Below are 13,381 nucleotides of genomic sequence, written 5' to 3'. Positions count from 1 at the left end.
GTCTTTCCTCCCTACTCAAGTTTTCCTGATCACCCCCACGTCGCGTTCGGCCATGTGATTTAAATTCGTCATCTGTATCTTTGGATTCCGGAGAGTCTGGAAGATCATTCTCGATCGCATTATCCAGACACGTGAATGTCATTTGAGAAACTTCTGTGTGCATCTTCATGTTATTTGATCAAAGGGCCAACAATCAACGATGTCTCTTGATTCCTTAAAAAGAAAGAAAAAAATATTAAAATGACATGAACTAAAGCCTATAATATGTTTGAAGATAAATACCCCGTTCATCTTTCCCAATGTCGATAACATCAAATCAAATTTTATGTCAAAAATACGTGTCAGATTTTAGTGTGATATCTAATTTTTCTATTAAAAATATAATTGGTCAGTATTTTGAATACCTTGGTGATCAATGATACTGCATGTAAAACTGATCTTATATTATTTTTCGTCTCCCCCGATTAATTCGGGTTGAGATTGCTACGATTAACCGAGTATTGTGTGTCGTTGGTATATAACTGTTCGTCAAATTTGCATATTTTTGTAAATATTGATATTACAGTATAGCTAAAACAAGGCTTTTTTTCTGATCCCTCTCGAGGGGATATTTATATAGTGACTTCGTGGATTATATGTTTCTCAAAGGTATATTTGATAGTTATTTGTTGAAAATCTACGAAAATTGGCAGTTTTCTTAAAGTGGTGCCTTGAATTTTACTCTTATATAAACATATTGATTGATTGTCATAGGCCCATTATAGACTCAAGTCATTTGCCACTGATAAAAGCCTCCATCAATTTATTCAGCTTCTTCGGCTTCACATTTCGGAAATCGGTACTAACTAAATGAGTATCCTGATCGCTTAAGAAGACAATTCCAATTGATCTGAAACAAAGTGCCGGGAATCAAACCGTTAGATTTAGACTGAAAGTCTTTCCGCGCTTCCTTTTAAACCAAATCGATATCTTTTCACTCCACTGGGGGGTTTATTTGATTTGCTCACTCTCTAATTAATGAGACAAGTTTGGTCTCCTCTTCATGGTCACGTGCTTAAAGTATAACGGAATGTAATTTGTGACGCCATTTTCTTCCAACAACCCGTTTCATAATGAACTGAAATGCAGCAAAGCTTCAAAGAAACAATTCACCAAAAAATTGGACAAATTTGGTCGAATGCAGATTATTTCAAAACTTTAGTGATTGTCCCCAGCATTCAGTTCAAGTCAAAAGCTCCGGGTAAACTATGCAAATGGAAGACCAGAAGATTTTTTTTTTTTAAAAAAAACAATAGAAATTGTATTCCATAAAAATAATACATGTGATTATTTTTCATATATTAACCTTTGTTTTGTACAAACGAGCCGACGCGTGGAATTTTTTAGCAAGGCTAAAATGGGGCGCATGTCCAAACTACAACAAATGGGATATCAATTTCGATCATTTAAATCTATAAATCTAATTCAATGGGGGTGACATTTTTGTCTAGACACGCCCACAAGTAGTATTACCCGAATTATACAGAACACATCAAATCTAGGTTATGTTTGGCCAAATTTGGTATAAATATTACGAAAACGTTCCAAATGTTCCAGAGATGAGTATTATTTGCTGACTATAATGACTCATGGTCTCAAATAATTGTATTATTATTTCCTGAACAAGTATAACCGCGCTATGGACCAGGAACTGGCTATATAGTCATCGCAGCCATCTTGGAATTTTGGAGTCGTATCAAAAATCGATGCGCAATTGTCCAAGAACCAAGAAGGCCAAGTTTCATATCGGCTGTACATGAAATGGCGGAGCCTTGGGCTTTTTTGAAGAGCGTTTGCCTTAAAGGGGCATTAGGTAAGATAAGATAAAGAGCTGACAGTTTGTGCTATAATAGTTCAAAAACTGATAACGAAAACAGAATATGCTGAAAATTTTAGTCAATTTGCTACACTCTGCACCAAGATATTTTAGAGATTCAATTTTAGCCTTTCCTCGATCGTCATTACTAACGTTGGTACGATAATAAACAATGTCTCGATTATCCATTTATACGTTAAATTATCCATCACAAAACGTATTCAAATCCACTAAATATTACAGACTAGTGATGGTCTGGATAAGTTAATTAATGCCTAATTAATAATTTAGATAACATTTCAGGTTTAAAGAAAGACCTGCAATAGACAGATTTTGCTCTTGCATAATGCATGTTTAAAACGAAGAACAACAAGGTGGGTCCTGGTCCAAAAGATGAATAGACTTGAGTTTTAGCAAAGTTGCAGTGGATAAAACTTGTTGCTTTGGCTTCTCCAACAAAATAAAAAGTATAGTAGGCTTATCTTCTTAAGATGAAGAACAAAACCAATAAAAAGAACACGGTTCAGCTATATTGTTTAGAACTTTTATCTCCTGGGGATTAGGCGTATAATGCCATTAAATTTTATTGTTGTTTTACAATCTTCCAACACAGAAAATAAAGTCAGTATTCATCGAAATTTATTACTACGCCAGGCGTGTTGTATTACTACTACTAACAAATTTTCGATTTCCTAATTCACAATTAACCCCTGTAACAAGGTCCTGTACAACGTAAATTCGGCAGACAAACAGAATTGTCTGTCGGTGATCCACTTTGTATGAATCTCAAGAGCAGGTGGCAGTCACCCAAATTGGATTACATTTCTCGTCTGCTCCCGGAGTATCTAATATGGCGGCTGGTAGACGAATGGTGTGTGGAAATGAGGTGGAAATTTGGTCTCCAGTAAGTTGGTAATGAAGAACATTTGTCGTAATTCTCGAAATTACAGAAAAGAGTAAATTTACTTGACATCCATTTCCCAAACGACATTAGTGGTAAAATATACTAGCTAGTTACACTTCTTTCACGACACCCACGAGACCTATTTCCTATAATTGTCGTAATTTGTTTAGTTGTGAGTTTGCGTGACGAAGTCTCATACAGTTTGACCATAGCTCTGGAATGCACAATTATGTTATCCTCGAGTAAAGTTACGGTCAAAAACCTAATTGCTAACAGGTCGATTAAAAATGAGCAATGCTGTTGTACTGAACAACAGAGAGAGAGAGAGAGAGAGAGAGAGAGAGAGAGGGGGGGAACTATGACAATCATGTTATTAATTTTTTATTTGCCAAATCGTCGTTTATTGCCTTATAAGGTCCAGTCATCACGTACTGCTATTTTTATATCATACTCGGGTAATTCAAAGCTCATGTTAGTTTTACCCTTGCCAAACTCGGATATCAAATGAAATCATGAAAATTGAGTCATCGACTTGTAGAGCATTCTGCTTTATATTCCTATACGTGCACGCCAATGTTTACACGAATGGGTCGCGGCCTTTCGTCTCTTCCGAACCACTAGGCATACTCTACTTGTCACCTCTATTCAATTACGGTTTAATTATGTCATTGTAATATATTAAGAATATGGAAAACATTTCTTTTTTGTTCGATATGTATAGTGTGTGTTCCTTATGCTGCACATGCTAACAAAATGTAACAATGTCACTAAACAGCATATTATTGTCTTTTGTGACAATCGTGGGAAATAATTTAGAAGATTTGATTTTTTTGCTTTCTGGGTCCAATTTATGAAACAAAATGACAAAAAACAAATATGAGCTAAATAGTAGGCCTACACTAAAGTCAAGTCTGATTGTACACTGTCCTACATAACGAATACACATTAGCAACCAGAAACGGGGCTACATTTTCTCTAATTCAGAACAACACGGAGAATCAAGTGACGTTTAAAAACAAATAGTAATGCCATGAAGACCACTCCGGATGAAACTGAATAACCAAAGCAATCTTGAACCAGTAACTAAATAAACGCATGTGCATTTCTATTTCTAAAAGCGGAAAAAAATCAATCAGAATTTGCCTTCAAGGTTCTACTAATAGTGATCACGTGGCATCAATCTGGCAGTATTTATACTGCTATTAGCGATGTATAGATGACAATTTTACTGACATTATTTATCAATTGGAGATAAGGTACTTTAAAAAGAAAACTTTTCTCCCATTATTTACTTTGGGGTTAATTCAGACAGTTCTCGAGTGTTCTTGGACAGAGAAGCTTTAAAAAGAGGCGATTGCCGCAACTGTGTGTGCTGTGAATATTTACAGAGAATCAATTAAACAACGCGTGCCTATCATTGACTTATTTGCATGCTCACGTGATATAAAAAATCGTGGCACGTGACTAATGTGTCATGGCGTAAAAAAAAGGGGACATGGATTTGAATATTTTGACATTAAAGTTAAGCAACAAATTAACTGATGCTAATGAAAACGAAAATTAATTTAGTTGGCTGTCATTCTTATTTTCAGAATGTTAGTTCTGATTTTAAAAACGTTGTTTAAGATGTAAAATAATACTTCGCTTGTCTGCCTAAAATAAAACATTGTTTTTGTTATTAGCCTATCCTACGAAATATGTTTACTCTATTCCTATTTACAGAAATTATATACTCAAGTATGATAGAAATATTTCGTATTTACAAAAATTATATACTCAAGTATAATAGAAATATTTCCTATTTACAGAAATTATATAAAATGTATTCAAGTATAATAGAAATATTTCCTTCCTTCAAACATTATATAAAGTATAATGGAAATAGTTCATTTTTTTTCAGACAATATAAAGTGTAATAAAAAAAGACTTCCCATTTACAGAAATTGTATACAACTGTATAATAGAAAATTTCCTATTTAAAGAAATTATATACTAAAGAAAATGGTTCCTTTTTTAGAAACTATATACTAAAGTACCTATTTACAGAAATTGTATACAAATGTATAATAGAAATATATACAGAATATACAAAGTACAATATAACTGGTTATGAGTGTGAACTTTCCATAAAATGGAAACCGGTAAAAGATTAAACATAACAGTCTCGTGCGCGAAATTCTATAAGTTCTTATTTATCCGGGAAAATCATATAGGTAACATTTCTTTTATTAAATTCCAAGACAGTTTGTAAATTTTGGACTAGAACTGTGTTTTAAGTTCGAGAACCCATGCAGCATCAAATAAAGAGTTATTTGGTAATTGCTTCAAGATCATATTTGCAACCAGATATTAATAGATCTATTACGACTTGAGCGGATCTGATCCACGTTGGGCAAACAATATTTTATTCATAGTTATGATTGGCAGGCTAATCACTGATTATAGCAACAAATTAATATCCGGCTTTAAAGTACATCTCTCGATCAGTCAGCGCCATATCTATTAATCCAGCCACACGGTATCTGATGACGTAAAGTGCACAACATGACGATGCTGGCCTTCGTGCACACAATACATCCGCGATGGACACCGTTGACTTATCAATCCGCCTATTCCGTATATAATCCGCTTATATTGGTATTACAAAGGGGTTTTAAGCCAGGAGTTTCTGATGTTTGCGGAATTCCCGCTGTTTTGTTTCATCTCGGCATCAGACCCGACTGTGGTCAAATTGTGTTTATTTGTAGTTTTAATACGGAACAAAACTTGAAGTAGCGGTAATCTTTTATGACATTTTCTTGCCCCAAGGCTAAAATTTGTCAAATCTGGTGGTTGCACGCGAGTAACTGATGTGAGGATTAGAATTGTGCACGTGCATGAAGATTTTTTTATTAATTTGAGGAAATCGCTGAGAAACAAAGCAATTGTATTTTAGGTTTATCTTGATTACTACGAAGGAAGAAAAGTCAGAATGAGCGATAAGATGAATATTTAACATGTTATTGTTAGTAAAATAGCTAAAGTTGTCTAAAATTTTCTGTTACAAAAATTATAATAATAGTAAGTGCAGGGGGATTGCACCACACATAATTACACAAAACAAATCTGAATCACAAACAAACGTACATATCAGATTAAGTAAATGCATCCGGAGGCTAGTCGTAATATATCTTTTAAATCTGTAGTTTAAAAAACTAATTTTAGTGCTGTGGTCTAACCACCATTCTGCTTAAAATCAGATATAAATTATGTTTACCTTTTTTTTTCTTTATACCCAATTTTAACTGTTGTATAAAAACAGTACATTAAACAAAACGAAACGAAAAACTAATTAAATTTCCAACTTAGAAAGAAGAAAGAATAAGTGTCATCAAATGACATAAGTTTGATAAGTATACTGAATATTCATTACACGTATTTAAACCGTATAATGAAACGGGTATTTTTGACCCCGAGATTATTTATTTCTCCGGTATATTTTTGATTCATCCATGGAAACTTATACATCTCTATTTTCAACAATGAAAGACTGTCTTAGAATTGCCTTAAATTTCTTTATCAAAATTATATATAGACAACAAATCCAGATTAAATACATCCCACCCTCCCCCAAACATTGTCCTGTGTCGTTTTATATTAATCTTTAGTTTAAGCTTTAAATTATTTTAGAGTAAAGGGCTTTGACAATTAATGTATATCATTCTGTTTGCATGGCATTTGGTGATAGGAAAACATTAAAATAATACAAACACAACTTTATGGATAACAATCACCTAGCAACTTTAATAGTGCGACGTTACAACTCATATTCATTTGTTGTTATCAAGCACAATGTAAACAATAATATGATACAGAAAGCTGAGATATACCAGATAATATACTCACCTAAATGTGTTACAAATAATACATAAATGTCGTTTTTAATTTTAAAATCATGATCATGACATTTTATTTTACAATTTATTATGTTAAAACTCCCTAGATGTCAGGTTATATAGTGAGAAAGATTATACACAATCAAAAGTACTTCTATTTTAAAAATATATATTTGGCTCCAGACATAATTCAAATCAATCAATTCCAACTTAAAACCGTTTATCGTCATTTGCATATCTAAAATTTTTCACGGCCTACTCAAATGTGCTCAAATGGATTATCTACGGTAGAAAATCTCCCGGTTTGAATTCAAGGAATTCAAGCGAATAAAGACGAGTTTACCCAAAACTTAATGGTGGTACTTGCTTCTTTATATGATCTGCAGACGATGTCGATTGTTGTGAAATTTTCATTTTGGACTGATATCCCTTTCAAAGATTCAGTATTGATAATGTTGATAATATACTCTTAGAAAAGTCGCTAAAAATAAATAGTTTATAACAATATTGTCGTTTGCAAGGGAATCAAACTCCCTCAATGGCGATTAGCGGCTTTAAGTTATGGCTATTTTAAGTTTATAATGGTTTCTGTTGGTTTCACACCACCATCTTTAATTCTATTAGACAATTTCCTATAGATGTGTTTAATTACATAATAACAAGTCATTACAGTAACATATATGCTACTACTGATTTTTTTTCTCGAATTTTTAGGGAGCCGCGGTGGCCCAGTAAGACGTTGGCTGGCTAACCTGGGGGTCCCGTGTTCGATCCCGGTGCTTGTCAAGAAAGTTCATCAGGATTTCCGGAATCCCCCCCCCCCCCGCCCCTTCTCAGTGGTGCAGGACAGAGGGTCCGTATAGTCGTTCGGGTGGAACGAAAACCCGAGATCCCATGTACACATAGGCGTGTACCTATAAAAAAATCTTGACAGTTGGAATTTGATACAAGTGTAGGCCGCAGCGCCGTTGTCCGAGCAATATTTCCATCTTAGCACATTCACTGTATGACATTATGCCCGTCTTCATTAGCCCAAGTCGGAGTAGGACAGTAGAATGTAAAAGCCCACTTTATTTCATTTCATTTTTTCTTCTTCTTTTTTTTTCGAATTTTTCTAAAAATAAATGTGAACGATGTGGCTTTTTGTGTCTTCAACCCTTTTTGAAAGATATACAATTTCCAATTTCATAATATTACGGATTAAATAAAGACCATAAAAGCTCATTGTGTGTACGTCTAAAATCAAAAGATTCCTAAAAAAAAATACCAATAAGAGGAAGAAGAAGTGGACAATTAAATGAATTGTTCAACAAATAAATCCAATAATAGCATACAAACAGTGTCTATTCTTTAGATCAATTCAATAAGGAATAAATCTATTTATAGAGTGAAAGAGGCTAATATAATTTGAGAAAGTCGTAATTTAATTTCTGTTTCTAATAGTAACAGACAATCCGTGTTCAGGGATCTTTTTTTTTTTTTTTTTGTCTTTTTTTTAATACAACTATCTTGGCAAATAATCCATGGCATGAGATATTCGCTTAATGCCAAGAAATGGTTACTTTATTTCCAAAAAGGAATCGTTTTGCAGGCACGGAATAATTTGACAGAGAATAAACCGTTATTCCCCAGGGGTCGCCTTAATATGCACGAGACACGCATTGGCGTGTGACCTCTTTCCATAACGCAATCTGTCACCATGTTTCTGCAAATAACGAATCTGTCAAATTTAGTTACAGGATTTCTTCCTCTCTGATGAGAAAAATGATATTGTATTGAAGACGAGTTTGCGAGCCCGTCTCCATTTCATCCCTCCGATTCTTCTTATCATAAAAATGCTAATCTTTTAAAATGATCTCGAACCAAATTCCAATTTACAGTACAGGCAAAAATTAGACCACAGGCGTAAAAATCCAAACCTGTATTCATGTTACATCCAAAATATATCCAAAATTTTTTAATAATAATATTAGAAAATTGATATCAAGACGCTAAGAATAAAAAATACTGTAATAATAGCTATACGTATAGATAATTAGTAGTTTATTTTTCATTAATGGTAAAATATTTCAGAATTTCCGTGAACCGCGGCAAAAGGTTTAAAATGAAGTATAGACGAAGTTCTTACTTTTATTTTTCACGACCAATGGTTAATAATCCTTTGAAAGCAACTAAAATATTTGTTAAGTCGTCTATTTCTCGGACATAGCTTGGCAGATGGAATTTTGTCTCAAATTTCCAATACGATCTAATTAAAATCTCCGGTATATTGTCAAATCACACAAAACATTTTTTTTTATATTTTATTAGCCAAAGAAGACTGCTTAAGTGCTAACGCCTCTTTAATTAAACAGATCACTGTTAAAAAAAATCATGTAGTCTTGTATATAAAGCCTTTTAATGCCCATCTTGTATATATATGCAATAATACCCATAATAATCGCGTCAATGATCTCCCTCCCTATAATCAGTTTCTTTAATAAAGGCAGTTCATCAAAATCTATTGAAGAAATAATAACTGTAGAGTAATATAATACACGACATGGGATTACCACAATATGGAAGCTTGGAACCAACATGGAGCGAATAATGTTCTTATATCAGGAACAAGTTCGTCTGGAGATTTGAAGAGTAATTAATCTTTCAATTTATATTCAGTGTGATATTGATCATGGTGATTTACAAGGGACATAATAACATCCATTGTTCATCGTATTGTTCTTATACATATCTCTTGATGCTTGTAAAATAACAACAAAGCATTCAATGTGAACTTTTCAAATAAATGAAACGTAGGAAAGAACAAACATTATAATTATAATCATTCATACACGACATCACTTTTGTTAACTCAGCATTTATATATAACTCTTCATCGAGATATGACAACCCATACAATGCATATCATACCTAAAGAAAATTCTAATTGAAAAATATTATTTCTTTTCTCTTCAACTAATACTTTTTAGCTAGGCTAGACATTTTTTACTATTTTTAATTATTTTGTGCGACTTCCGTTTTCCAATCAAATTTCTTTTCTCCACAATTCTCTTTTTGTGTAACATTCTGAGAAATTTCATAATTCTATCAAATTTATTTTTAATATTCTACAACATTTTATCATTCTTTAGCGAGTGCATACCTAATTCTCTTTAGAAGTGTTAATATATTCCAAAAAAATATGATAACAGCAGGAATGCTAAGATGTCTCCGGTTGTTCAAGTTGAAAAATATGACAAACCAGTAGTTAAATAATTTACTGCTTTTTACAACGTCTCCCTAAGCCGCTCTAACAGACTAAGTCATAGTTTTGCTCAATGCTACCACTTCTGTTGCTCTAGTGTGTGCATGAGTTGACCCCACGTGCCAGATGTTGACTGAAATCCATCACATTGTCATATTTTGTCATTTGACCAGCAGCGCAAACAGCAACCTTTGGCCTATCGATTATGAATATTAACGAGACGACACAACAATAGCTATTGCATGTTTGTTTGACTAATTTTGTGAGAAAATTATTCATTAGGCTAGTTATCAGTCCTAATTCATGGCAAATTAAGGAATCATACCGAAGACGTTATTGTCATGAAGTTACTATAGTTTATTAGGAACCGTGAATTACTCATGCTGTTATTCATTCATTCAGCGATAGTTTGGTAAATAAGTGTGATATTCAGCTGAATGATTTAAAACATCGTCATTTCGTTTTTGCGTCGGTTTATTCAAATGCAGAATAGTTTAAGATACTGTTCAGTTTTTTTTTTACTGCATGTCAAAATATTTTTATATTGAATACATGATTTAGAATATAGTTGATGTGCTTTTCGTCACGACAAAATGTCATAATATTCAACTGGGTAGTTTAAAATGTTGTTGATATAATATCATAACATCCAAATGATTTACTGAATAGTTTAAAACATTCATGTTATATTATCATTATAATCAACTGAATAGTTTAGAACATTGATGTCATAATATCATTATAATCAACTGAATAGTTTAGAAAATAGATGTCATAATATCCTTACAAACATATGGATAGTTTACAACATTGGTACCATAATATAATTATAATGGTATGGAAAGTTTAGAATATTGGTGCTATATTATTATAATGGTATGGATAGAATATTGGTGCCATAATATCATTATAGACATATGGATAGCTTACATCATTGTTAATGTTTCTCTTTATATCATACTACCATTACATCAATCTGGTCAAATGTCAATTTTCGTTTCGTTTAAGTTCTGATGTCAGGAAATAAATCGAAACAAAATTGGGATATAATTAGATAGACATTTTGGAACCTAATCCTCTGTATGTAGTGTTTATTTTCCATTTTCCTTATTTCATAAAGCAGTAATTGTTTCAATAACATGAAATATTGTTATCCCACAATAAAAAGAAAATGTCTAAGCACGTTATGTCCTATTAGACCTAAATAAGTAGTGGTATATGACGCTCGAGAAAGAGTAAGGCGTTACGAGTTTGAATAATGTTGTAATCAAGCTGTAAGAAACGGTTAGACAAAGCATATGAAAGGACATGCTGACTCAAAATCTGCCAAAATTTAAATTTAAGATGAGTATTAAATATTTAAGACCATGAATTGTTCAGTAAAATCAGACTTGCAGAGACATTTTGTTTCAGATCGAATATTGACAGAGAATTCTGGAGAAAAAGCAACCTATTTAGGGATGATTAAAGTTTAAACACATTAAGAACAGTAGTGTCTTTAAAAACTATGCACAGGTATAAAATATTTAGTAAAGTTTAGTTAGTAAATATTATTGGATCCACCATCTCATGAATATTATAATTATTTTATTATACAATTGCGGGAAAGGTTTTCATCAATCTATTACAAGGAATTCAGATATAAAGTATAAGCAACTGTTTAAACTAGTAAACCAAAATCGTTGTTATTTTGGAATTGATAGCTCTGTGTTATTATTATTTACATGTCTATGTTACCATGTTAGCATGACCCATTGAATTATTGTAGTTTCTGATATATATTAATGTTACCATCTTATGGAGGTTATCGTCTGTAAATGTTCTTTTGTTCTGGACAGACTAATGGGATTAGTCATAGTAAAAACAATATTAGTTTTAATATGATATTACCATTCATTCCATTAGCGTGGGACTCAAAGACAAAATGTTATTTCTGTATTCAAAATATCGGATGAAAATATAACCAACTATCCGCTTTTATGTTCAGAACCGGCATGTTCATACAGATGCTGACAACCAAAATATCCCCAAAACAAAAAAGGTTCAATCAAACCAATACGGGAATCAACTGAACACTAGGAGTCCTGCATCGACAACTTAAAGACTAAATGTAAATAAATAGTTGGTCATTCGAGTTACATTAAATGATAATCCATACCTTTAAGAAGAATCATTATCCATTTTGGTGATTATATTTTTTTTCGGCGTTTAGGGGTGGATGATAAATGACAACTCTGAGCGGCTGTTTTCTAAGTAAAAGAAGAAAATATCAAAATTAATTTAAATAAGATTTAAATAAAACAATAATCACTAATTTAAGTCTTTAATTTTATTGTTACAGTTCCTAATATGTTATGTCCAAGCCATTGAAATTTCAAGATCGCCATTGATGATAGAATTAACAAAATTTGTCAATGATATCTGACACTTCCAAGAACCAAAACGTTAAACTCGTAATAAAACATATAGAATATAATATATTTGCAATAAAGCAATTTTTAAATGTTTTAAATAACTTACGAAACAAGTAGTGCCGTTCCAGTGTCGCTCGTATGTTGAGATTAGTGCTCTTAAGTGATATCCACTTGCTGTTTCTGCTCGTGCCGACTTGCAGAGGATTTCCGTTATATGAGCATTGTGAGATGGCAGACGACACGGCCAGATTTAAATAGACGGTTTCCCCGGGTGGCAAACCTAGATACAAAACGATCGACAATATTTGGTAACCCTCCATGATCTTAGTTGTTGATATTAATTAGCGTTTTCTTCTGTTTGATTGGTTGATGTCGGCGCGTGCCGATTGTGATTTAATTTCTGATCGATTTTTCCGGAAATCCCAGTTTGACTCGGAAATCGACGTGTACCGTTACAATAATCCCTCTCGGCTCTGCTTACTCGTCTGCATCATGGTTCAATAAAACTGAGATTCATTGACAATGAAACAGTGTTTATTGACAAATTATGTAAAAGAAACAAAGATACTCAAATGTGACCAGCATTAAAGGAATAAAAGCTTCAAATAAAAAAGATTATATTGAAATAATAAAACGGTATAAAAAGGAGATAAATTTATTTCTAAAATTGAATATTATGACAATAGCATGAAGTAACGATTCAAATCTTTCACCAAATTTCAAAGAATTTAAAAAAAATTCTTAACATCAACACTATTATTTTTTAGCATATATGCGGTAATTTCGTTCTCTAGGTTGTCACGTATATAACAATAGAATTTTGCTAGGATATCCAAATTGCCTGCCGAAATATAAACTCCAGAAATGAAAACCTTTTGTTCTTTTCCAGCGCTATATTGGATCGTAAAATTGACAAAACAATGCAATAAATTTTACAAAAACAAACTAAGATTTATTTTAACTTTAATATAACTGTAACTAAAAACAGATCTGTCAAGAAATTGTTCATCAAACACACACTCCCACAAGTTGTCTAAATTTTAAAAAAATATGTGTTTCCAGGTATTACAAACTACTCGATCGTAACAC

At 32.5% G+C, this 13,381-nt stretch overlaps 1 long non-coding RNA gene across 1 annotated transcript; it reads right to left on the bottom strand.

The window, feature by feature from the left end:
• LOC126829564 (uncharacterized) lies at positions 1–12,530 on the bottom strand. The gene is made up of 3 exons (XR_007683455.2): positions 12,399–12,530; positions 12,037–12,127; positions 1–213 (listed from the first exon to the last, which is right to left on the bottom strand). It is a non-coding gene; the product is annotated as an uncharacterized LOC126829564 (long non-coding RNA).
• Between the last annotated feature and the right edge of the window lie 851 nt (positions 12,531–13,381).

This window comes from Patella vulgata, chromosome 8, assembly GCF_932274485.2.
Source record: "Patella vulgata chromosome 8, xgPatVulg1.2, whole genome shotgun sequence".
Classification (NCBI taxonomy): domain Eukaryota; kingdom Metazoa; phylum Mollusca; class Gastropoda; family Patellidae; genus Patella; species Patella vulgata.
Note: the sequence above shows the minus strand (reverse complement) of the source record. Positions and strands in the feature narration are given on the sequence as shown.